Source organism: Hyaena hyaena, unplaced genomic scaffold (assembly GCF_003009895.1).
Source record: "Hyaena hyaena isolate Hyena2069 unplaced genomic scaffold, ASM300989v1 scaffold_827, whole genome shotgun sequence".
Lineage (NCBI taxonomy): Eukaryota > Metazoa > Chordata > Mammalia > Carnivora > Hyaenidae > Hyaena > Hyaena hyaena.
Window position 1 is genome coordinate 564,314 of NW_024081458.1, and position 27,868 is coordinate 592,181.

At 36.3% G+C, this 27,868-nt stretch overlaps 1 long non-coding RNA gene across 2 annotated transcripts in view; it reads left to right on the plus strand.

Annotated features, from left to right (window-relative positions):
• The first annotated feature begins 253 nt into the window (after nt 1-253).
• LOC120221998 overlaps nt 254-27,868 on the plus strand; it is a 92,269-nt gene continuing 64,654 nt past the window's right edge. The window contains exons 1-3 of one of the 2 annotated variants that reach the window (XR_005525937.1): nt 254-312; nt 12,768-12,842; nt 27,632-27,865. This is a non-coding gene — a long non-coding RNA (uncharacterized LOC120221998). Of the gene's footprint in view, nt 313-12,767; nt 12,843-27,631; nt 27,866-27,868 lie in introns of those variants that run through there. The other variant, XR_005525938.1, reaches the window with a different exon arrangement.

Sequence of the window (27,868 nt, forward strand, 5' to 3'; positions counted from 1 at the left end):
CGATACTGATTTAGGGGCCCACGCTACTCCATCATGGCCTCATCTTAATGAATTATTCAGCGACTATTTTTTTTTATGTTTATTTTTGAGACAGCGCAATTGGGGAGGGGTAGGGAGAGGAGGATAGAGGATCTGAAGCTGGCTCTATGCTGACAGCACAGAGCTCTTTGTGGGGCTGGAACTCACTAACTGTGAGATCATCACCAGAGCTGAAGTCAGATGCTCAACTGACTGAGCCACTCAGGTCTCCTTTAGCAACTGTTTCCAAATAAAGTCAGAGTCTGTCAAACTGAGCATTTAGGACTTCAATCTGTGAGTTTTGGGAGATACATTTTGACATGTACCCATATCCTATCCTGGAATGCTATGGTAAAGTCATAAACTTTACAGTAGCCAGTCCTCAACAAAAATCTTCTTGGGTGATCTCAAAGCTGTGGGCAGTATGTTTGTTTGATCTTTTACCAAAGGATGTTCATAAATTGGTGTTTGTAAAGTTAATCACTACAGACACCAGGGGAGTTACACATTTAATAGCATCCCATTGTGCTTGCTGGTCCAACACCGAGACAATTCATTTTGTGAGTGGATTAGTGTGTGTGTGTGCACGCGCGCACGTGCACGCGCGCACCTGGTGGAGGGCAGGGGAAGACAGAGAGAGACTTAGACTTTCTGCTTTCAAAGTCTTTCCATTCAGAGAGAGAAGAAAAAGACCTTGCATAAGAAACAAACTTTTAAAACAGCAGAAAGGGCTTATCTGTCTATATTAGGATTTTTATGAATGCATGGGTTGTGTAGTCTATATCCTTTCAAGTGTAATCTGTTCTAAGGACTAGTGCTATAAAATCTGAAGCATAGCGGACTGATTTCCATAATGGTGGAACACAGTCTTGTTATCATTCTAGGCTCACGAGTGCTGCATCTTGTGTGAAGACAGACAGCTCTACTCACAGGGTGGGGCCATCTCCTCTATGCTCACACTGTCTAGCATTGAGTCTAGAACTACGAACTCTCCAGGAGAACAAAACTGCCTTATTTTCACCTAGTCCATCTTTTGGGCCACAATACCAAACCCAGTAACTGATAAAAATAGAAATGAAATATTTGAATAACTGGGAAATCTTAAATATTATAAAATAAGGTGGGTTTTTAAAAAAAATTTATTTCTGAGAGAGAGAGCGAGCGAGTGAGTGCGAGTGTGAGCAGGGGGGTGGATCAGAGAGAGAGGGAAACACAGAATCTGAAACAGGCTCTAGGCTCTGAGCTAGCTGTCAGCACAGGGCCCAACGCGGGGCTCGAACTCACAAATCCCCGAGATCATGGCCTGAGCCGAAGTCGGACGCTTAACCGACTGAGCCACCCAGGCGCCCCGAGGTGGTTTTTTTGAATTCAGATTATGAAATTGATTTGAAATAGAAAAGAAAGGTCACCATTTTAGGCAAAAAAAAATAAGGGAAAACAGAGGAGAAGAAGCACCCAGTATTTTTTTTAATGTTTGTTTACTTTTGAGACAGAGAGACAGAGGATGAGTGGGAGATGGACAAAGAGAGGGAGACAGAATCTGAAGTAGGTTCCAGGCCTACTAATGTTTAGGAGAAGTATGTCCCGAATATTGCATAGACTTACTTCTACTATAAAGTTGTTTGTTTCTAATTTAAATTTAAAGAGCTATCCTTTACAACTCTATTCTAATATCTTTTGGAATGTGTGATGTTTTTACTGTTTTATTTCTTTGAAATGCAAGGAAGAGCTCAGCTCATTTATAAACATGCCTGTACATACAGAATTTTGCACACTATTTCAGGTAGTCAGTGTTAGAAATAATTAATAGTGTGTTAAAGAAGGAACAAAGGTATCTTGAAGGGAGAAGGCTAAAAGTAATGGAAATAAAGTTATACATAAATATATGCATTCTCAGCCTAGTACTTCATTTCAAAGCTAGGGATAACATTAGAAGCAAGAGAGACTAAACCACGAATTTTGCAAAGGTTAAGAAATGAGATAGAAATATCAACTAGGATATAGAATTGAATTGTTGAAGTAGGGTAGAGAAGCAAACTAAATTTGTTATGGCATACTAATAAAACTAATTTTCAAATAATTATATGTATATGTATATTAATGTATTTATACTTAGATTTATAATTATGTATATCAAACTACAAAAGAACATTTATTTTTTTGATGAAGAAAAATTTATCACTTAACATTTTTGCACTAATTGAAGAAAAGTAAATGACTATTGTGTTTTATTTTTTAATTCTTAAAATAGCAACTTCATTGTCAACTGATCTCTTTGTTTGCTGCAGAAAATGATTCACATTTCTTGCCTCTACACTCTTATACAATAATGGAATCAGCTATATTACTTGAGCTTTCATGTTAAATTTTAAATCTGAAAATGTCATTTCACTCTGATATCTTAACATTTATTTTTAAAAACTCCAGAGTTTGATCTAAGATTTAAAAAACAATAAGAGTAGGATATTTAATAATGTTTTGCAAACTTGTGCCCGAATATCTAGTACTCATGGTCTTATAATGCATTTATATCCGAATTAGTTGATAAAAATCTTCTTAAAATGAATATAACAGGGATCAAATAAAACCTGAAAAAAACTTAGGAAATATTAAAACTAGTCAGATACCTATATTATATTATATAAATGTGTATACTTTCATATCAAATTCACGTTATTTAAATACAGTTAAACCCTATAGGTTAGGAAAATTTCTGCCCATGGGAAACATTCTCTCTTCTGAGAATTACTCCCAGCTGATAATGAGATTTCCATTAGTAATTAGAATTATTTCCAGCTGATGCTGGGATTGTTTTTCCCTTAAAAAATTTAGAATTTTGGGAGGTGTTACTTATTATTTGTATATTTTTTTGAAAAATTTCATAATTATGAAAAAACATAATTAATGTTTACTTATTTTAGAGAGACCGAGCGATTGAGAGAGAGACTGAGCGATTGAGAGAGAGAGAGAGAGAGAGAGAGAGAGAGAGAGAGAGAGGAGGGGAAGGACATAAGAGAGGAAGACACAGAATTTGAAGCAGGTTCCAGGCTCCAAGCTATCAGCCCAGAGCCGGAACACGCAGCTCAAACCCATGAACCACAGTAATGACCTGAGTGAAAGTTGGAGGCTTAACCAACTGAACCTCCCAGGTGTCCCAGGGGGGTGCTATTTAAAGGAATAAAAGATACGGTAGTGACTGTCCAGAAATTTCCTGTGAAGAACTGAGTTGGTGGTTGAATGTTCATTAATTTCAGAATGAATATAATTCTCTCCTGCTAGGTAATTGGAGACAATTTCTAACACTCCAAAGGCAGGTACATTTTCCCTAAAATTATTAAAAGTAGGAAATATCCACCTAATAATTAAGATAAATATGTAGTTAAATTTTTAAAATATATTTTAATCTGTTGTAATTAGTTTCTAAATGTCTATTTAAGAGGAAAAGAGGTAATGGTTAACTCTGCAATATGCTGCTAAAGGTTCAAATAATAAGCAGAAAGAGAACCCTTCATTTGCTTTGGAAACGTGTGGATCTTTTTTAGGATACATAGTAGCAGGTTTGCTACATACAGTGGAGGGGCTCAGTTAAGATGAGATTACTTGGTGGAGTGAATGAGAGGCCAGAAAGAAGGAACCAGTGTTGACATCTCCTTTTTGGGTTTGTTTCCGCTATAGCCCTCAGCTCATGACATACTTTCTTTATTACCAATGCTGGCAGAAATCAAACTACTGCATTGTCATGCTCAGATCTTGACCTTTATTATTCAAACACTTCATAAGAATATTGCAAACACCTTAAAATCTATTTTTTTAGTTTTGTATCTTGTATTTATTAATTAACATACTAACAGCATTTTCTATTTCACGCCATTAAGTATTCTCAGAAAATAGACCTTGTAATGCCAGTATAATCCATCTTAAAGATAAATAATTATTTAAACGAATAAAAGACAAGAATACAAAACTGTATGGACTTTGCAAACACCTTAAAAATCTAAATGGGAGTGTTACAAAATCCATGCCTTTGCACGTTTAATATTAGTCAATTAACCGAAGGTTTTCAGGTCACCTGTGTAGCCCAATTGGCTGAGCATTTGACGTCATCTCAGCTCATGATCTCGCAGTTCTTGAGTTCGAGCCCCACATCAGGCTTTCTGCTGTCAGTGTGGAGCCTATTAAGGATCCTATCTTTCCCTCTCTCTGCCCCTTCCCCACTTGTGCTCGCTCTCACACTCACTTGCGTGCTCTCTCTCTCACACACACACAAATAAACATTTTTTAAAAAGCCAACAGGTGTTCTTTATGACTTTTGACCTCTTAGAAGTAATCTTTTATAACTCTGAATTAAGTTTTAATGCTTTCTTCATGTTTTCTCTCCCTGAAATAAAAACAAAGAGATAATATTCTATCAGTAAAAGAAAGTGTCAAATATCATAATCTCTTAACCCTTTATCTGAAATTGGCCCATTTACATTAATAGCTATAAAAAACATGGGAATTTATCCACAACATTAGAGAAGGTTATGCTAATGGCATATATGTAAATTTAGGAATTAGACCACTCAGAGCTGGTAATCAACTTTATTTATGTTAAACAGTTTCGTCAGAGGGGTTTTGAGGGAGTGTCTGTCTTAACAGATCATTTTGTATCAATATTGCTGGATCTGACGGCATCATTATCTTATGATATTTAGTTGATAGTGTTCTAAAAATTAAAGTCCCAAGACAGAATGTATCTCCTTGCTTACAGGCATTTTCAGGAGATAAAAAGGGGGCATCTGTTTGACTCAGTTGGTTAAGCATCTGACTTCGGCTTAAGTCATGATCTCACAGTTAGTGGGTTTGAGCCCTACATCAGGCTCTTTGCTGGTAGCTCAGAGCCTGGAGCCTGCTTCCCTCTCCCTCTCTGCTCTTTCGCCACTCACGCTCTCTCCTTCACTCTCAAAAATAAACATTAAAAAATTTTAAAAAGAAGATAAAAAGACTTAATTACTATCAGTTTGAGGAAATCACATGTCATCTTTGGTACCCTAAGAATGGACTGGCTCTCTTAGAATTTGATTGTAACCCATGCTCTAGTCTCTTTGGTGGTTCCAAATTCAAAGGTCATAAAAAGTATTGGATTTCTCTGTTTAAGAAAAAATCTTCTGGAGTGCCTCAGAAATTCCCATTTTGACAGGAGCTGCATGTTTGATTTTAAACACTACCACTGCCAGCAGCTCCGTTGATCATCCTTTGTGAAAAGCACTGTGAGTGGGGCAGAACTGACCCTTCTAAGTGTCCAGCACTAGCTTGTGCCCCTGTTGAAGATAATTTGTGAAGAATTATGAACTGTCATCCTGAGGTTCACATGTATATATCTAATAGACTGTCTTCAAGTTATGTCAGGTCTGACTGTTAAAGAAGAATGGGCCAAGAAAAAATAAGCCACTGACAGGGTATTTAAAATGTTCCTAAAATCATTCTTGCCCCGTATTGTAAACAAATGTTAGACCAGTATATAAGCAAAATCAGTTTTGACACATGTGAATTCAGGCTGAGTTAACCTGCAAACTCGCTGGAGTACGTCCTGACTCGGTACAGTTTGGGAACTAGACTGAAAATACATTGGAATATTGATTTAATAGCATCCATTAATTTAACAAATATTTGATGTTTACATATTATAGTGAATTGTAGAATTTATGATAGCTGTTATTGATTGAGTTGGTAATGTCTTCTCTTGAAGTAGAAGAGTACTTGAACTAGCATTTAGAAATGAAAAAAAAAAGCACAGTGCTACTGAGTTTGTAAAACTGGTGGAATGAGATATTACATATAAACCTACAAACATGATTCTGGGCACATAAGTTCTTATCAGTAGTCTCACGCTAGTGGGAGAAGGAAAGCATGTTATTGAGCTGGATTGTTTTCAACAATTCATTTTGAAAAAATATTATGTGAATAATATTTTTAGTAAATTGTATATTTTGACCATTTACAATTGTACATGACATTCTGTATTAAACAGTACTTTATATCTTTTGGGGGGTAGTATTAATGATATGAAAACATTTTCAAAATTTCCACTGAATTGTGACATTAAGCAAACATTGTAGAGGTCATGTATCATGAGATTCAGTATGTTGTTGTTACTCTGAGCCATTTTTTGTATTTATTTTGGTCAAACACATTTTTTAGTGCTGTGGAGAGAAAAAAATACCAGTTAGTTTTAAGGATAAGGATACTTTGAATAAAATAGAAAAATAAAACTAGTATTTTGCGTGTGTTTGCATTTAAACTTAGAATATAAAATTCTAAGGACATGTAATATCAGTACATTTAATAGCTTGCTAACAATCATTGTAGTCTTTAAGCAGCTTAGCAAAATGGTGGTATTTTAACATTTGTCATTTTTCGGTGTTGGTGCGGGTTTGCTGAGGGCCTTCTTAACAATTCTTACAGAGGTCATTTTTTCTATCCCATGTTGGAAAACCCCTAAGACCTAAGGAGATAAAATTATCTGGGCTCTTTTGACAGTCCTCCAAGTGGTGAATAATCATCAGTGGCTTGTTACTAAACTGAGAGTATGGAATTAAGTCAAACAATTTCAGTCAAAATGTACCATGAAGTTGATTTATAATTTTTGTACTTTATGCAAGACATAAAGTAAAACTTTGATTGGCAAATCATAACAATGTAGTCTGTAGTAATGGTAGTCAAAACATAGCCTCAGAACTGGGAGTTAACACCACACAGCTTATTGGAAATGTAAATTCTCGGGCTCCATTCCAGGCTCACTCAGTAAGGATCTCTGGACATAGGATCCAGGGATCTAAAGTTTAACAAGCTCACCAGGTCCGTCCGTCCTTCCTTCCGTCCTTCCTTCCGTCCTTCCTTCCGTCCTTCCTTCCTTCCTTCCATTTTAATTAACTTATTTATTTATTTATTTATTTATTTATTTATTTATTTATAGAGAAAGCTAGAATCCGAGTCAGGCTCTGCACTGTCAGTACAAAGCCTGATGTGGTGCTTGAATTCATGAACTGTGAGGTCATGACCTGAGCTGAGGTTGGCCTCTTGACTGACTGAGACACCCAGGTGCCCCAATCATTATTAAGTCCACTGTAGCACAGCTAGAAAAATAAAAATCAAATCTGTCTCCAGAGATGAAAGGATATGAACAAAATAATCATTTCACTGACATCTGGTATAAGATTTCAAAAGAGTCCAAGTTTTAAATATTTAAGTTTTTTAAAAAACTTTCATGAAAAGGCTATTTATATCTGATGATTTTCACATTTTATCATTCTTGTAACAACTCACAGTATAGAAACAATCTCAGAGTTACTTCTCTATACAGTATTCAGCATCCATTTGATTTTACCCTTCTGAAAAGTTTTTTTTTAAGTTTATTTTGAGAGGGAAGGCACAGAGAGAGAGAGAGAGAGAGAGAGAGAGAGAAATGCTAGGGAGGGTAAGAATAGGATGCTTAACCCACTGAGACACCCAGGCACCTTCGATGAATTTTTATGGTAGCTAATGGACTATCTTTCTCTTTAAGTAAGAGAAAGATTAGAATTTTAATGATAGCAAATGATTTAAAAATGATTAGGATACATAGGAAGTTTTTATTAAAAAAATGTGTGTGTATTTTGAGAGAGATAGAAGGGGTTGGGGGAGAGAATCCCAAGCAGGTCCCATGCTGTCAGCACAGAGCCCAATGTGGGGCTTGAACTCACAAACCATGAGATGATGACCTGAACCAAAGTGAAAAGGTGGAGGCTTAACCGACTGGGCCACTCAGGTGCCCCCAAAATGGTGTCTTTAATTTTGAGGGTATTCTGGGTATATATATAATTGTATATAATATATATAATTATATATAAATATAATATAATATATATATTATATTTTATATATATTTATATATATTTATTTTATATATATTATATATATAATATAACATAAATCTTTTTTTTAATTTATTTTATTTTATTTTTGAGAGAGATAGAGACAGTGAGAGCTGGGGGGACGGGGGGATGGTCAGAGAGAGGCAGACACAGAATCTGAAGCAGGCTTCAGGCTCTGAGCTGTCACCACAGAGCCCGACATGGGGCTCAAACCCACGAATGGTGAGATCATGACCTGAGCCAAAGTTGGACGCTTAACCAACTGAGCCACCCAGGCGCCCCATAACATAAATCTTTTAAAAAAATAACAGAAGTAATCATAAATTACTTGTCATTTAGTAACCCTATTTTTTTAATTTAGTCTCAAAAGTATTAAATAACAAACTTTGAATTATTGATCATTAATCCTGAAACTTGGAGTAAAACTTGAGTAAAGAATGAATCCTACAACTTAGCTTTTCAGATTTATGATGTAGATAGAAAGCTAGCATTTGCCAGTAATTACAAACCTATTGGTGAAAACCCTGAAAATCTGATTAATGACATATTACTCCTGCTATTTTTTTAAGAAAACCAAGCCTAAGAATATATAAATATATATTGAAATTTTAAGCAAATAGAGAACTTAGACCTCCCAAACATGAAGCAGTAATCTTTCTATTAGATAATTCTTTTTCAAGTTAAGCTTTGGTAGATACAGGTGGCTTGAGACATAGAACAGTTTAATAGCATGGGGCCTTCTGATTCCTGAACTTGAGCTACCATTTCTTCCCAGCACCTTCCCAACAGCTGGGAACAAGGACAGCAGTGTATAAAGAAAAGGCGTTGATGTAACTCTTGGAAAACTAATTTCAGCATCAGATTTCTGGGCAATTGGAGTCCAAGAAAAAATTTATCAAGACCACATAATACTCAGTCCTAACAGTTCAACTATGAATGGGTTGTTCAGACATTTAAACCTAGACTCTATTCCATTTCAGAGAAAGGAAGAAGTGTTTCTATTGCTTGTGGAGAGTGAAGTAGGTAAGTCTAAAGAATTGCTTAGAAACATTGTAAGTGGAGAAGCAGATAGTAAGTAGTTGGGGCTTTGCAGCCACTCACCACTGCTATCATTGCCCATAAGCAGCCATGAAAAATATGTAACAACATGAGTGTTACTTTGTTAGAGTAAAACAATTTGTTACACATGTAACACAATGTCACACATGTCACTTCCAGGTATCACAAAGTATTCTTTTTAAAAAATCTTACATTTTTAAAACTTATGAGTGTAGCTCAAATACAATGGTATACTAGTTTCAGTACAACTTAGTGGTGTGACAAGTGTACACATTTGTTACTTGTACCACCAGCATAGCTGTATCTATCCCATTACATTGCTATTACAGTATCATTGACTCTATTCCTTGTGCTGTTGTGATTTAAAAAAAAATTAATTCAAAAATTCTCATTCTCAGCTTATAAACTAAATAAAAATAGGTGGTCACTCATTTAAATCTCCTGAATTAGCCATGCAGATTGTGAAAAAGGGTAAAAGATTTTGGTGACTGAACTTCTGAGAGTCTAAAACTAGAGCTTGCCAAATCTAGTTGCTTATCTGCATCCTTTGGTGAATTATCTTTTAAAATTCTTATATTAAAAAATAGGTTATAAAGGTGGATAGTTTGAAATTCAAAAGTTAAAAAGATAAAAATGTTTCTTCCCATTCCTGCCTTCCAGGGGTAAGCAATGTTCACATTTCTTACGTTTCCTTCCAGAGATTATCAGGTCACATGACTGAATGTGTATACGGATTTGTATATATAATGATATGGGTGTGTTTATGTATTTATGTAAATATATAAATTATGAAGAGGAATTGCATATGTTTAACGAGACATAAATTAATGTAGTTTCACTTTCTCATAAAAAATTCGCTCTGTAATCTAGCCATTGTACTTGAAGGTATATATTTGAAGGAAATGAAATCCGGATCTCATAGAAATAACTACCTCCCATGTTCAGTGCAGGATATTTACAATAGCCAAGATGTGGAAACAACCTCTTTCTATTGATGCACGTGTGGCACACATGGGTGAAGCTTGAATGTATTCTAAGTGAAATAAGTCAGAGACAAATACTATATGCTCTCACTTAGATGTGACATCTAAATAACTCATAAAAAATGAACTCATAGACTGGTTTCCAGGAGGTGGGGAGAATGGGTGAAGGGTGAAGGTAGCAAAGGGTACACACTTGAGTTACAAAATGACTATGTTCTAGGGATCTAATGTACAGCATGGTTACAAAAGTTAACAATATGTATTATAGACTTTAAAGTTGCCATGGGAATAGACCTTAAAAGTTCTCACCACACACACACACACACACACACACACACACACACACACACACACATAAAGTAGCTATGTTAGGTGATGGATGTATTCATCTCATTGTGGTCATCAAATCACAATTTGTACATATGTCAAATCATACACCTTAAGCTTGCATAATGCTATATGTCAATTAGGTCTCAATAAAGCTGTAAAAAAAGAGTCTATCTTATGTTTAGATTACTTATTTTTCCTTGTGTATCTTTTGGACTTTTTTTTTTTTCTATTGACTTGTTGACCCTGAGTACTTTGTGTATGAGAGAAATTCACAATTCTGATATGTGCTGTAGTTTTGTTTGTTTTGTCTTTGGTCTTTTTCTTTGGCTTATAATCCTAGTTCTGAAGAAATTGATGTAATCAAAAATAGTAGTCCTTTCTTTAGACTTTTTATTTTCTGCCTTGAAACATGCTCAAGCCCAAAGGAGGAATAGGGTGAGGCAAGCACTTTATTTTTGTGTCCTAGGGGCCTGCCTTGTCTCACCCTAGTATCTGCCCTTATCTTCTCCAAACATTTAAAGAAAAAAATTTTTGCAAGAGTATCCTCTAATACCTTGATGGTTTAAGTTTTATAATTAACCTTTGTAACTTATTTTGATATAAAATGTATGGTATAGATCTAAATGTATTTTTTTTTTTGCTAGAAGGCTACCAACTTCTAACAATAATTATTTTACATATTATATCTTCCCTGCTCCTAATTTTGAATGCTATTTTATTGGAAAAAAAAAAAAGCTTTCTGTAGTATATTTTGTTTCTATATGTACCATTTTGTTCAATTCATTTATAAGTAACAGTGTTTTGATAGGGTTTCATAAAATGCTTCATATTGATTAAGGGATAGGTCCCACTGATTTCTTAATAGAGTGTTGCTAACTATGACTGTTCTACCATTTCAATTTTGGAATTATTGTTAAAAATTTTTGTACCAATTGGGGCGCCTGGGTGGCTTAGTCGGTTAAGCGTCTGACTTTCGCTTAGGTCATGATCTCGCAGTTTGTGGGTTCGAGCCCCGCGTAGGGCTCTGTGCTGACTGCCAGCTCAGAGCCTGGAGCCTGTTTCAGAGTCTGTATCTCCCTCTCTCTCTGACCCTCCCCTGCTCACTCTGTCTCTCTCTCTCTCTCTCTCTCTCCTGGAAATAAATAAAACATTAAAAAAAATTAAAAAAAATTTTTTTGTACCAATTTATTATGATTGTCTTAAAATTTTCTAAAAGTCCTGAGAACTGACATTTTCATGATGTTGAATCTTCCCACTGAAGACCATGGCATACCATCCCATAGATTTGCTATTTTTTTTCCTCAGTAGTACATTTAGTTGGTATAGATTTTGTGCATTTCCTGTCTAGTTAATCCAGGATATTTTACCATTTTTATTGCTATTCTAAATGGAATAGGGTATCAGTTGCTTCAACTTTTTCTTCAACATAAAACTGCATTGTCTCCAGAGCAATGTTAGTCATTGAGATAATTATAGACATCCTCTTCATCTTACCCAGATTTCAGCGGGATTACATTCATTTCAAGGAGGCATGATGTTGGCTTTTTTTTGCTGGGATTGATGGTTCTTTGTTAGGATAAATGAAAATAAATTAATGTAAAAGTGTTGATTTTTTAAATTTAAAAATGGAGGTTGCATTCTGTTACATACGTCTTCAGCATCTTAAATACCTTTTCAAAAAAATTTTTTAATGTTTTATTTATTTCTAGGAGAGAGAGAGAGAGACAGCGTGAGCAGGGGAGGGTCAGAGAGAGAGGGAGTCACGGACTGAAACAGGCTCCAGGCGCTGAGCTGGCAGTCAGCACACAGCCCGACGCGGGGCCCAAACCCACGCACGAACCGCGAGATCATGACCTAAGCGAAAGTCCGGAGGCTTAACCGACTAAGCCACCCAGGCGCCCCCTTAAATACCTTTTCAGATAGAAGATACTTGCATGATTTGTCTCATAAATATTAAAAATTTTTAATTAATAGATTTCTTACTCTTGAATCTTGCTGGCATTCCCAGGAATCTCACTTCATCAAAGTGTATTCTTTAAGTGTTAATTGTTGTTTGTTACATCTATTTGGAAATGAGGTGACTCTGTAGACTTTTCCCTGTTGTAATACTGTCCAGTGTTGAGACCGTGTTTTACTCAATTGTCATTTGGAATCTTTGCTTCTTCATTTAAGAGTATTGGAATTGAGGGGCACCTGGGTGGCTCAGTCGGTTAAGTGTCTGACTTAAGCTCACATTGTGATCTTACGGATCATGAGTTCCAACCCCAAGACAGGCTCTCTGCTGTCAGCACAGAGCTTGCTTCAGATCCTCTGTCCCCCCTCTCTCTGCCCCTCCTCTGCTGGCTCTCTCTCTCTCTCTCTCTCTCTCTCAAAAATAAATAAATGAACTGAAAGAGTATTGGAATTGAATGTTATTTGGATACTTGGTAAATCCTTGGAGAGTTTTTAAAAATGAAAATTTCTTATCTCCATGTCCATTTAATAGATCTTCAGGAATAAAAATGGTGTCACTTAGTCATTGAGCAGAGAACGGTTCTTGGCACATAGCATTGGATACTCAGTAAGTACTTGACTGATCTACTTTGAATATCAGTTTTAAAGAAAGCTCTCTGAAATGTTCTGATGATTAGATAGGCTTTTGATAACTTCTGGTCTAAACTATTACTCTGTTTAATCTGGCATAGTACCTAGTTGAGTGATGGTGTTTTGTTTACGTACCTTATATTCAAAAGCTTGCTTGGTAGATGTTAACTAGACATGCTGTGGGGATCTTCTTGCATTCTATACAAATATCAGTCATTACCATATACACCTGAAAGTAATATAACATGTCAACTGTACTTCAATAAAAGCTTGCTTGGGTAATTAAGAAATCAATACAAAGGTATATAGAGGTCTTGTTTATTAAAAAAAAAAACCACATTATAATGGCATCTGTTAGTCAAAACAACATATAGTAGCAGAGCAAATACTCATATCCTTTTAAAAGTGAACATGCTAGTTTTTAGCTGTTGTATGAGGTGTCTTAAATCATCTACCCAAAATAACGAGGTTTTCTAGCTTTTTTGAATATGAAAGAGATCTTCATATGTCTGTGCCCAGGTGATTCCATCTTTCTATCCTGAAATATAATAGAGAACTAAATGCATTAACTCAGGACCACGGAAGGGATCAGAAATGGGTATTGTGATATGCAGTTGTCTATCTACAGATAGTTAACTAAGCTAGCAAGTAATTGACCAATGGTATAGAGAGGTACATAATTATAACTAGGGAAGAAGAGATTTCAAATGATAGTGCTGAGGTTTTGTGACTGTTTCATATCTCAAGGCTCATGTCAGTGCTCAGTCAGTGCTGTTTTGATTACTGACTATTGAAAGAACATCTTTGGACCATGCACAGGGTCTGGCTTTGAGAATGTACAGGAGGAAATAACAGGTAAACTTCGCGTACTTGGTAAACATATAATGAATGATTTGGACTATATTGTACAGGGCCCTCGTATCTTGAGTGACAAGAGATGCCCTTTCAAAGTCAGAATAGATGATGTTGAGGCAAATTCCCAATCTCACTTTGAGTTCTGACATAGAAAAAAGTCTGGTAAGGGAATTTCATGGTCGAGAGACACAATAAAACAAATGTGCTTCAGAAGCATACAGAAGAGTGGAGGAGAGGGAAACAGAGCATAACGAGAGAGAGAACCCAGTAGGCTTTAAAAAAGTTAAACAAGTAGTTGGGAATATTTGTGAGAGATTAAAGACTAAAATCATAAAGAAGAATGCACAAAACATTCAGAAATACAAATGCTACAGAGTATTTTCAGGAAATGTCTCAAGCTACAAACGAGAAATACTGAATTAATATGAAAATAGAAAGAGTTGCAGACTCGTTTGGACACAGCTATATATTTTAATTGTTGCCATACTGTAGTTTCTGGTGTTGATATCAGCATTTAAGGATGGCCAGGAATTAGGAAGCAGAATTAGGAAGCAAGACAAACATGATTGACTTTTCTGATTGGTTTGTTTCTGTTTCCTTGTGTGTGTGTGTGTGTGTGTGTGTGTGTGTGTGTGTTGGGTTTTTTTTGGCAACAACTTTATTAAAAGAATCCCACACGAATACAATTCATCCCTTGAAAGTATGTGTCTTTTTTTTTTTTTTTTTTTTGGTATATTCAGAGTTGTGCGACCATCGCTATCATAACTTGAGAACATTTTCATCACCTCAGAAAGAAACGCTGTACTCTTTCTTAACTTTGTTTATTTTGAGAGACAGAGAGAGAGACAGAGAAACAGACAATCTCAAGCAGGCTCCATGCCAGTAGCACAGGGCCTGACAAGGGGTTAGATCCCAAGAACCATGACATCATGACATGAACTAAAATCAATTATCAGGTACCTAACCAGCTGAACCATTCAGGTGACCCAGAGACTATGTACTCTGAAGCTATCATTTCCTGATCTTTCCATTTCCCCCAGACCTAAGAAATACCTAAACTACTTTCTGTCTCTATTGATTTTCTTTTTCTGGCTATTTCATATAAATGGAATCTCATAAGGTGTAGCCTTTTGTGACAGGACACTTTCAGTTAATAGAATGTTTTCAAGGTTCATCTGTGTTGTGGCTTATATTAGCGTAATTCTTTTATATGGCCAAATATTCCACTGTATGGATATACCACATTTTATTTATTCATTCATCAGTTGGTGGACATTTGGATTCTTTCCTGCTTTTTGGCTTTTATGAACCCTGCTTCTATGAACATACGTGTACAAGCTTTTGTGTGAACATACAGTTTTCATTTCTCTCTTATGTTTATACCCACAAGGGAATTGCTGGATCAAATGGTAACTTTCCACTGAATCTTTGGAGAAACTATCAAACCACTTTTCTAAGTGGTTACACTACTTTATACTTTGTTAGTAGCCGTATAACTGGCTTCCTATCTGTAGTAATCTCCGAATATTTTCTTTACAACTTTGCTTGAATATATGTAGTAACTTCACATCACATTTTGAATTAGATAAGTTATTCTTGAAACAGCCTCTAAGACTATGCTCCTACTTAATTTCCCTGTTCTGTTGCAAATCTTATTCATTGCTAGAACTTGAGCAGTGGGAAGAATTAACATTCTCTGCTTCTATTGAACTTAGTTCCACAAACATTAAAGGAATGTCAGTCATAAGCCTTACGCCACTTAGGACTGGGGGTCCAAGGGTAAAACAATATAATGTCTGCTCTCAATTCATTCATGGCCTTGTTGGGAAGCCATGTTGTAGTATAATTATTTTTATATACTGTATCTCACAATAACAGTAGACTGAAAGCAGTACAGAGTTTAAACTTAAGAGTTTCTGTTCCTTTCCATACTTTGGTCTCCAGCTCTGGCTATGCTGATAGTTTTCTGAGATGTTATTCATTCTCTAGTATGTATTTATTGAGCACCTACTTTATACTGGGCTGAGTACTGAGCAGTTCTTTTGATTCAAAATGAAGTTAGGATTCGGGGGGAGGGTCATTTTCTTCTCCTTGAACCAATTATTATCTTTTTCCAATTAATCTTTCATTTTATCCCTAACATGCATAACTGTTCGGTACTGTCCTCCTCATTGAGGGTCTCCATATGCTTCTCTGTACACTGTACTCAGACTCCTCTTCCACTCATACTTTTAGTCCTCATTGATTCTGGACTTCATTTTCTCAATTGTTTACTACATGCTGCTAGATGGTGAAATGCTTAACCAAATGTAAACCAATTTTTATTTATTTTGAGAACATGTGTTCTAGAGAACATGAATAGGGAAGGTCAGAGAGAGAGAGGGAAAGAGAGAATTCCAAGTTAAAAGCACTATTAACATAGAGCCTGACAAAAGATTCAGTCACACGAAGCATGAGATCATGACCTGAGCCGAAATCAAGAGTTGGGCACTTAATTGACTGAACCACCCAGGTGCCCCAACCAATTCTATTTTTTTAAATTACGGTTTATTTACTTGGAGGGAACAAAAGAGAAAATGCATGCAAGAGAGAATTCCATACAGGCTCTGTGCTGTCAGTGTGAGCCCGATGCAGGACTCAATCTCAGAAACTGTGAAATCATGATGTGAGTCAAAACCAAAAGTCAAACACTTAACTAACCCAGCCACCCAGGTGCCCCCCTCACCCAAACAAGTCAACGGAGTTTCTAGATGATGTCCGTCATTTTCTCCATTAAAATACTTTCTTAACTGAAATAGTATACTTACCAAGTTGCGTAAGATTTATGACACAATTTTAATGTATTATTCACAAATTTCACCAAAAAGTTTTAGTGGACATTTGAAAGTGAGTACACAGAATATTGGTGTCTTGTGTTACAGTGTGCTGTTTAACTTGGTCCTGGACCGTCTTTAAGAGTCACAACCAGTTTAGTCTTTAGTACATTAAGGTGACTGAACTCACTGTTTTATAAGTATTGTGTCCAGATGGAGAGATGCCTGTTAAATTATACTTAGAAAAATATTCCCCTCTTTGAATTTATTTTGCAAAAGCTTATTGCTTTTTTAAGTTTGGAGTTTCTGAGGTTGATAAACTAAAGTAGAATTAACTTGACTGAACATGGATGGATAATTGGCTTGTGCTTAATACCAGTGCTAAGGAATGAAAAAACTTGGAAAGATACTCAATATTTTAAAATTTAAAATTATGCTATTGCTGTTCTGTCTTTAGTCCATTGATGTTACCATTTCAAGGAGTGGTCAAGTGCTTTATGGTCATACTGCTACTTTTGAATTGGTGATGTGAAACAAATGATTCTATTGCTATTTCTGTTACATGGAGATGTATAAATCAATTTTTAGAATTTTCTTTATAAAATATCTTTTTATAGATGAAGATACATGCGTTTGCTGCTTAGGTCAAGGTAAAACACTAAGTATAAGATAGAAGGGTTTTTTTGTTTGTTTTGTTTTTAGTAGAAGTGATTTCTAAAGAAAATAATGAATGACAAAAATTTAGATTGTGAGGTCTAAAATCACAGAAGCTGTTAACTGGAATCAATATAGCAAATACTTGATTAACTGAAATTCTTAGCAGTTGAATAAAGTATAATTTCCTGCAGATCCTTTTATAAAATAATTCTATGGTATTTTCTTAATAAATACAGATTGGGGAATTGGAGCAGATTTTCAGGGGTCTTTGCTATTTTTAGAATATCATTATGATGTGCCAGTCACTAATTTTTTACCAAAGCTATAGGCTAACAAATTAATTTTTCATTATTTTTAGAAGAGATGGAACAACTTGTTACTTTCATTTTGTTCAGTCCTCTAAAAACATCTGATCTCTGATACCCCCCCTCACCCCCCCTCACCCCCGCATTTGGAGATAGTATGTAACAGACTGTTCCAGTTAGTTTTCTTTTTAACTAGATTATGAATAAGAGACTAGGTATTTCCAGACAATCTAAATGACATAGCTGAGAAACTAAAATGAGAGTCCAGTACCTCTTGAGAGTGTCTGGGGAGTTCTCTTTTCCTAACTGAGCACAATGGCCAAGTTAGAAGGAAGTGTGATGAGGAAGAAGATTGATGACATCAAATCTTGTCAAAAATTTTCTCATAAGAAGCTAAATGACAGTGAATAATTGTTAGAATCTAGTAAGTTACTTCAGGCTGTTATTAAAAGACACTGATTAAAAGTCCAATCAAACCTGTGGTGACAGATGGCGCTGCTTAGGTCAGCTGACATGGTACAACCACTTAGAACTTTCCTTCACATTTTAGTTAAAAAGTATTTTAAAAAGACAATCAACTCAGTTAAAGTCCACTTGGTGCAAAACCACATCCTGAGATTGCTGGGAGCAATACAATGAAGTGGAAAGAGAACTGGACCAGGACACCAAAAGTTTACTTCTGGCTGCAAGGCACTAAAACTCAAATATGATTATGCTTATTAAAGGCCTTGCAACTGTTAAGGTCGATGTAAAGGTGACTCCTGACATGCAAAAATACTCTTTGAACTTTTTTTTTTTTTTTTTACTCTTCTTGATTGAATAGATGAAAATCTTATGTTAAATCTATACACGGATAATAAGAGTAGGCATGAACAATCATTGCTTAAAATAGATTCAGAGGTTTCTCATTCTAGAGTTCCTCTGTGGTCACTTATCTTTGTAATCCTTCCAACAGTTACTCAGCCCTCGAGTTTTCAACTTAGAACCCTGCCCTTCTTTAAAATTGTTCTTCTCATTCTAATGTCTTCCCCTTGCCAGGAGTGGATCCCTTTAGAACTCCTCCAGATGGAACATGGTTGCCACTTGGGTTGGCTCTATTTAAATTACCTCCACCCCTAATCTGCAGTGGGCCCATTTTTTTAAAGTTTATTTAAATAATCTCTATGCCCAATGTAGGGCTTGAAATCATGACCCCAAGATCAAGAATCACATGTTCCTCCAACTGAGCCATCCCAGCACCCCTGCATTGGACCCTGCATTTCAACACAATTTCTTTGTGTTCAAACACTGGAAAACCCTGTTAAACAGTAACAGGCACCTGATAAGAATCTCAATTTCAGTTTCTATAACCAATACCATAAACCATTTCAGAATGCTATCTTTACCTTATGGACTGGTCATCTTGTACCTTAAAGACTGAAATCCAGGGTAGATTTTAGTAAGGGGTAGGGACAGGTGAAACTGGAGCACAGAGTCCAATGTGGGGAAAGGGCAGGCTGTCTGTCAGGTTCAAGTTGAAATGGAGAAAGGCAGGCAGCATCTAGGGCAGTCTTCACCTGGATCCAGTGGGGTTCTAGATGGTCTGGGTTAGAGCTACAGGAGGCTCAAAAAGCCCTGAAATTGTATGTAAATTTGTGTGCCTCTGTTCTTTTCCTGGGGAATAAAGCTTCTACTTGCCTTAAGATTCTTCTGGGGTTTTGTATGCCAAGAAGCATTAAAAAAAAAAAAAAAGTTAATTAGGAAGCATTAAAAAGGGATCTCTATGATAGAGTTAGAGCTAAGTAGGTAAAATCTGTATCAAATCTCTTTCAAAATCTACATATCAGAAGACAGAATAACATCACCATTTTCATATTTTAAAGCTGCCAAATTTAGAGTTGAGAGGGAAACCATTTTCTTTTCAAATCTGAAGTTATGACGTATTATGGTCAAAGACTGTTATACTTTAAAAAATTAAAACCGTGGTTTTCCATTGCATGCTGATGATTTTTTTTTAATGTTTTATTTATTTCTAGGAGAGAGAGAGAGAGAGAGAGAGACAGCGTGAGCAGGGGAGGGTCAGAGAGAGAGGGAGTCACAGACTGAAACAGGCTCCAGGCTCTGAGCTGGCAGTCAGCACAGAGCCCGATGCGGGGCTCGAACCCAAGAACCGCGAGATCATGACCTAAGTGAAAGTCGGACGCTTAACCGACTAAGCCACCCAGGCGCCCCTGCATGCTGATGAATTTTAAAGCAGATGTCAGGTAAATTCTATGAACAAGCAAATCAATTATATATTACTATTTTTGGATGCATAATATTTTGCTTGGTAAAATAGAATGTTCCCTGCTGAAGATCCTTAAATACAGATGCAGGACTTAGGCTAGTTGGGGGATACAGATGAGTACAACAGGGTTATGCCTCTGGATTAGCTTACAGTCAGGAGGCACAGGAATGACTCTAGAATTCAGCATTATAAACATTGGCTAGTTAGTATATTTATTCTGTCACAAGTATTCTACTTTTCAAAAGTCTTTTAATATGTAATTTACTTAAATGTTACATTATAAAATTTCTATTCTAAAATAAAGCAGTTAAAAACAGCAACAGTTATTTGTAGAATAGTTTTTAAAGGGTCATTTTGGCTAATGTCAGCCTATTATCTTATCATTAATAGAAGTAGAGAATAAAAGTATGAATTTAGCAGAGTATCAACTTAGCAGTTGATTAGAAGAAGAATACTACAATTTCACTTAACTTTTCTCAACCACAATTGAAGACCTCACTTCAGAATGGCGATACACTGATCATGATATGTAACTGAGCTTGACCGGAGATTAAATAATCTGGAAATTTTGCTTGCTTACCTGAACTAGCAAGTGGTCTTGCTGGAAATGTATTCTGGATGTTTCTGTTTAAAAAGGTGTGTGGATTTATAGACACACACCCACAACTGATCAACAGCCCCACCTGCATCGAAACAAGAGCACAGTTACCTGCACACTTAGAAGAATAGCCTTGTCTGAAAAACCGGTACTATGCAGTTCTCAGGATTCTCACACCAGAAAACTTTTTTTCTTTGTCTCTAAGACTGAATGTCCTCATAAAATAAGGCTAAATACCATCTTTGGGCTTTTTTCTTTTCTACCTTTTTCATTTTTCAAGGTAATTTAATGTTTGGCTGGAGTTCAACACCCAAGTTTTAGGGGAAGGAAGAAAGGAACTTGTTGAATGTAGGAACTGTGTGTATAGTATTGTTCTTGTTCTTGGTGGAAGTTCAGTGAGGCTTGCAGATTAGATAGAAAGCACATAGAAATTCCTCAGGGTTACTCTGTTTACAGGGAAATAATTAACCGAGAGCAGATCTTTTTTTTTTTTCCTGAAAGAAAGAAAGAGAAATAAAAAAGCTGTTTTAAAATTTAACACTTCTCTAATCTTATAAATTGATTTGTTGACAGTGTTTGGGTAAAACCTCTTACCTTGCTATGCCAAAAATAGGAAAACAGGCAATTGACTAAGTTTGATCTTTATCTAATAGTTAGATTTTAAAAGTTTTTTTTTACAATCCATTATTATGCTAAAACATTTTTAAAGCACAGTGCTGAATCAAAATAAAAGGTAAAATTCTCTTCCTCATTCACCAGCCCTGCCTTTGTCTGTTCAGCCCACTTCCAAAACACACCCCTGACCAAGTTCTTCTTCCTTGAGTTAATGACTATTAAAGTGCAGGACTGGTTCACCAAATCTGATTTACCTGGTTGTTTTTTGTTGTTGTTGTTGTTGTTTTTGTATAGCTCAGGAACTAAGAATGATTTTTACATGTTTATAATTTTTTAATGTTAATTTATTTTTGAGAGAGCCAGAGCCAGAGCCAGAGACAGAACAGGAGAAGGGGAGGGGTAGAGAGAGAGGGAGACACAGAATCCGAAGCAGGCTCCAGGCTCTGAGCCGTCAGTGCAGAGCCTTACATGAGGCTTGTACCCGCCAACCACGAGATCATAACCTGAGAGGAAGTTGGACACCCAACCACCTGAGCCATCTAGGCATCCCTGATTTTTACATGTTTAAATAGGGAAAAATTATATTTTGTGACATGTGGAACTTACATGAAGTTCAAATTTTAGTGTGTATCAGTAGAGATTGCTAGATGGAGTGTAGTCATGTTCATTTCCTTAGGTATTGTCTCTGGTTACTTTGTAATTCTAACAGTAAAATTGAGTACTATGACAGAGACTGTCAAACATAAAATATTTACTGTATGGCCTTTTCAGAAAATATTTGGTCACCCCTAATCCAAGGTAGTGTTCTATGAGTTTTCCTCTCTGTCTCCCTCCCTTTGTTTCTCTGTTTTTATCTAATTACTCAATATATTAACAGATGCACCAGTTAGAGTGGGAGTGATGTTAAAAAGTAGGCATGATGGTTATCTTGTAACACTAAAGGAAGTGTGCTTCTAGTAGTTTAACTTTAGATATAGCGCTGGTTTGACTTACCATGTTAAGATAAACATTTTTCCTATACTGCATCTCTTTAAAGAAAGAATGTTGGTTTTGTCCTAAGAAGTTGGATATGACCTCTGCCATTTTATATAGTAAATTTATAGTTTTCCTAACAGAATCTTCCTTGTGGTCCTAAGAGCAACCCATGTAGCCAGGTTGTATTATTCTTTCATTATACCATTGGTTTATGTATTTTCTTCAGTTGTGCTTTCTTCCTTATGTAGGTTTCTCTAAGGGAATCTTCCTTGGAACACCATGTAAATAGAATCCTTCCTTCCATACTTTGGCTATTGTCAAACAGATAAACATAAGGGAGGGGAAGCAAAAATAATATAAAAACAGCCGGGGGGGCAAAACATAAGAGACTTTTAAATACAGAGAACAAGCAGAGGGTTACTGGAGGTGTTGTGGGAGGGGGGGATGGGCTACATGGGTAAGGGGCATTAAGGAATCTATTCCTGAAATCACTGTTGCACTACATGCTAACTAACTTGGATATAAATTTAAAAAATTAATAAATTATAAAAAATAGAATTCTTCCTGCTGAAGATGAACACACTTGACCTACAATTTTAATTTTATTTTACTGTTTAAAAAAAAAGTTGTGTTGTTTTAAAAAGTTTATTTATTTATTTTGGCAGAACATGTGAATGCCTGTTATTGGGGGGAGGAGTGGGGAGGGTAGAGGGTCGGAGGGGAGGGGCAAGTCCCTAGCAGGTTTCCCGCTGTCCGTGCTCAGCCCAAAGACTCCATGACTTTAGGGAGCTGGATCTGACTAATTGAGATCATGACCTGCGCCAGTCAGGCACCCCTACTATTTTAATTTAATTTTATTTATTTAAAAATTTTATGTTTTATTTATTTCTGAGAGAGAGAGAGAGAGAGCAAGCAGGGGAGGGTCAGAGAGAGGGAGACACAGAATCCGAAGCAGACTCCAGGCTCTGAGCTGGTTGTCAGCACAGAGCCTGACGCGGGGCTGGAACCCACAAGCCGTGAGATCATGACCTGAGCTGAAGTAGCATGCTAAACCGACCGAGCCACCCAGGCGCCCCTACCATTTTAAATCCAGCATTTATGAAGCAAAGAAACAGATGGGCACTGATGCCTAAATGTTCTTCTCGCAGAGTGTTGCAATGACTAGTGGTTTATGAAAAATCTCGAAATACTCTGACATCCTTGTCAACTCCTTACATATATTTACCTTAATAGGTACTGAGATGGCGATACTACCTAAAGGGTAACTAAGTCAGGTCTTGTGTTTCCTGAGCTGATTAACATCTGTGGTTCTCAGCCACTAGTGTGATCATACACTATGTTCTCTAAATAGGGACAACTTTGAGAGTAAAAGGAAGTAATAAAAGCATTGGAATTGTATAATTTAAAATAATAATTTAAAGTATATCTATCAGTCCAAATTGATTTTATTGTATAACACATCACAAATTGTTCAATTAATGATGATTTGCAAAGGTAAAGTTATTTAAAATATATTCATGTACATTATACCAACATTTAAAACATTATTCTCTGTATAGACGAAGATAAATCAGTTTTTTTAGGTGGGCCCCACACCCAAAGGGGGTTTGAACTGATCCTGAGAGGAAGAGTCACATACTCTACTGATTGATCCAGCCAGGCACCTATATTAATCGGTTTCTTACCAGTACTTGTCTCTTACGCTGGGTACCTGGTATTTTTCTGGAGTTATTTTCTGGTATTATTAGAAATTATTCTTCAATGTGGTCTCCTTTTTTTTTCATAGAAATTACTGCAATTATCTTCACAGTTTTCCTTGCAGTTAATATATTTGAAATTGTCATCAGCTTTAATTGGCACTTCTCTGTAGATGCTATTTGTTTTTGTTTTGTTTTTAGAGTTGAATGTATTTTATTTTGTATATTTTTTAATGTTTATTTATTTTTTGAGAGAGAGACCGAGTATGAGCAGGGTTAGGGGCAGAGAGACAGGGAGACACAGAATCTGAGGCAGGCTCTAGGCTCCGAGCTGTCAGCACAGAGCCCGACGCGGGCTCGAACCCACGAACTGTGAGATCATGACTTGAGCTGAAGTCCGGTGCTTAATCAACTGAGCCACCCACGTGCCTCTAATGTATTTTAATAGCAATTTACAGGAACAGCACAGAAGGCAGGCAACATTAAAAACCTGTGCTTGCATGTACGTCAACTCAGTTAGAAAAGTAGAGTGAATGGGTGGAATCTACTGTGTGATAAAAATGTTACAAACCCCATTTAGTTACCGCCCTAAGAAATTTACTTGTTTTAAACAATATCCAAATGCTGGCATTGTCCAGAAAAATCTAACAGGTTTATTTATAATTGTTATAAAGATGAACTGCTGAAATGTGTTCACTGAAACATTTTGACTTGCATGAATGTTTTATGTCTCTGCCTTTATATTAAAAATTCACACTCAAATGCCAAAACGAAAAACTGTCAATGCCTGATTTCTGTCCCCTAATTTTCCATTTACAGTCATACACTTAGGTGTCTTTTGTCCACATGGTGGAGGGAGGGGGGAATATCTAATGTTCAGAACTATCAATAACAGGAAGGAGAGAATTTTTTTTTTTTTTTAATGAAATGTTTTCCATCAGAGGGGATGCTTAAGCCCGTTCTCCACATGTGCGGTGTGCTAGCTGGATGCCTTCTGGCTTAATTGCTACATGTTTGGCATAGATAGTGCGCAGGTTGGTATCTTCAAAGAGGCCCACCAGGTAGGCCTCCTGAAAAGCACCGATAGCCACGCTCTGGAAGCACAGATCTGTTTTGAAGTTCTGAGCACCAGGCTCTAGAAAGGAAGTTTGCGGTTTAGGAGTTCAGTGGGCTTCTGACAACATCTAATTTTTCCGAGTGTCCCAATACAGGGCCTGTAACGACGAGGTTTCTTCACTCCTCCAGTAGAAGGCGCACTCTTGCTAAGGGCTTTTGTAGCCAGTTGCTTCCTCTGCGCTTCACCGTGGATCGATTAGCAGGATCGATTTGCACGCCGTCTAAGACTCATGGTACAGAGACCCCCTTCTTCGGCTGAAGCTCTGCGAGCTACAGGCGGCTCAGCGGCGGCCGTGAACACAATTCGACTCTACTATTTTTCATTGAGAAAATGCTCTTTCTGTAGGTGCTTGGTTACCTGGTAAGTTTGAGACATTTTATTTCAGTGGAGGGTCATCTTTTGAATCTTCAAATCACTTTTAATCTTACTAAAGAATCTCAAATACTTTATTTTAGCTACAGTCACTTCTTCAAAAGCAATTTTATACAATGAAACATGCAAAATGAATGGTTTCATTTTATAATTATTTAAAACGTTTTGTGAGATTCCCAAGCTTTTGTAAGTTTTTTCAATATCTTTCCATTTGGGAACAAAATATAAATTTATCTAAGTAAATATTTTTAGTAAAGCAAGATAGTCCCATTTTGGGTTCGTTGTTTCAAGGGCAGTAACCACATTTTTACAAAATTAATTGGTCACATAAATAAAAAATTGAATTAAGGGAGAATTACCTATCCATTTAGGGTGTGTGTGTATGTGTGTGTGTGTGTGCGCGCGCGCGCGCGCGCGCATGTATGCGTCCATCTGACTGTTTGAATTTGTCAGTCTGGCACCGAGCGGGGGAAAAAAAAACAGTATGAAAGATCAACAGTGGAACATACTGCCTCTTACATACTGTAGGGTCCGGGTCTCTGTCCTACAGGCAATAGTTACTCCCAACTCCGTGGGCCCTCTTCTGGAAATACATTCTCTATATTCAAGCATGTCCCTAACCCATTTATCATTCATCTTTCATCTCTGTATATACCTGCCTATGATAATTCTTTGTTGCACTTTTATTTTTAAAATTTTAATTCCAGTATTGTTAACATACAGTGTTAAATTAGGTTCAGATGTACCATATGGTGATTCTATAATTCTATATATTATTACTCAGTGTTCATCATGATAAATTTACTTGTTAATCCCCATCATTATCATCTGTTTTTTGGTTTGTGTCTCCTTATTCTTTGTTCATTTGTTTTGTTTGTTAAATTCCATATATGAGTAAAATCGTGTGGTATTGTTTTTTCTCTGACTTACCTCACTTAGCATTATACTCTATAGATTTATCCATGTTGTTGTAAATGACAAGATTTCTTTCTTATATCTGAGTAACATTGCATTGTGTGTATGTATATATGTATACACACACACACACACACACACACACACACACCCGTCATCTTTATTCATTTGTCTATTGATATATCATTGTGGTTTTCATTTACCTTTCCCTATGATGAGTGATCTTTTCATGTGTCTGTTGGTCACCTGTATATCTTCTTCGGACAAACGTCTATTCATGTCTTCTAATTTTTTAATTGGATTATTTGGGTTTTCTTCTTTTTTGATATTGAGCTGTATAAGTTCTTGGTATATTTTGGATAGTAATCCTTCCTGAGGATTAGTCCAATATCTTCCCTCATTCAGTGGATTGTACTTAGTTTTGTTGATTGTTTCCTTGGCAGTGCAGAAACTTTTTGTTTTGATGTAGTCCTAGTAGTTACTGCTTTTGTTTGCCTTGACTCAGGGGACATGCCTAGAAGGATGCTGCTATAGCCAGTGTCAGAGACATTATTGCCTTTGCTCTCTTCTGGGATTTTTATGGTTTCAGGTCACACATTTAGGTCAGATAACCACATAATTGTAGGTTGGTTTCTGGACTCTCTATTAATCTCTCGTTAATCTATGGGTCTAATTTTGTGCTTTTTGATTACTACAGCTTTGAAAGCTGGAATTATACCTCCAATTGTGTTCTTTTTCAAGATTGCTTGGGCTATTTGGGGTCTTTTGTGGCTCCCTGCTAATTTTAGGACTGTTTGTTTTAGTTCTCAGAGAAATGCTGTTGGTGTTTTGATAGGGATTGCAGTAGATCTGTAGATTGCTTTGGATAGTGTGGATATTTTAACAGGATTTATTTTTCCAATCCATGAACATGAATATCTTTCTATTTGTGTCATCTCCAATTTCTTTCATCAGTTTTTTATAGTTTTCAGAACATAGGTCATTCGCCTCCTTAGTTAAGTTTATTTCTAAGTATTTTTTCATTTTTGGTGTTAATTATAAATGGAATTTTAATTTCTCTTTCTGGCATTTCATTATTAGTGTTTAGAAATGCCATGGATTTCTATATACTGATTTTTTATTCTGTGACCTTACTGAATTAACTGATAAGTTCTAGCACATTTTTTTTTTTTGGTGACTTTTAAGGTTTATATAAACCTACCTATTAAATTTTTATATTAACACGAATGATGCCATTCTATCAATACTTCTGAACCTACCATGTTCATTTACTAGTAATGAATATTGTACCATATCAGAACAAGTATTTATGCAACTATTCTTAAATGAAAGAGAACGAATAACCGGTAGAGGATATCTATCCATCTTTATTTTCTAAATCCTATAGACCAAATACTTTAAACCTCTCAAGTTTCTAAACCTTTAGGATACTACAACTAAATACTTGGTAAACAATAATTTTTTTCACAATATGGATAAAAAAGAGATATATTCCTTGGTACTTGCCCTGTGGGACCTGTGGGAATAGCATTTTTCCTTCTGTGGAGATCAGGGGTGAGATTGATCATTCCATTTCTCCAGATCCAGTTTTGGGAGGCAGCCCTGACAGTTCTGCAGATGAATCCAAAACTGGTTTTCAAATGGATGAAGAGCCAATCAAGTGGGAAGAAGAAAGCAGAACCAACTAGTCACAGAACAAGGAAGAGAAGAGAAGTAAGCAGTGCGTCTGGGGAGCAAATAGGGACAGTGCTCCTGGATGATGTATGGGACAGCTGACTCCATTGAAGAACTGGAGAGAGCATGGTCTCCTCATGACCT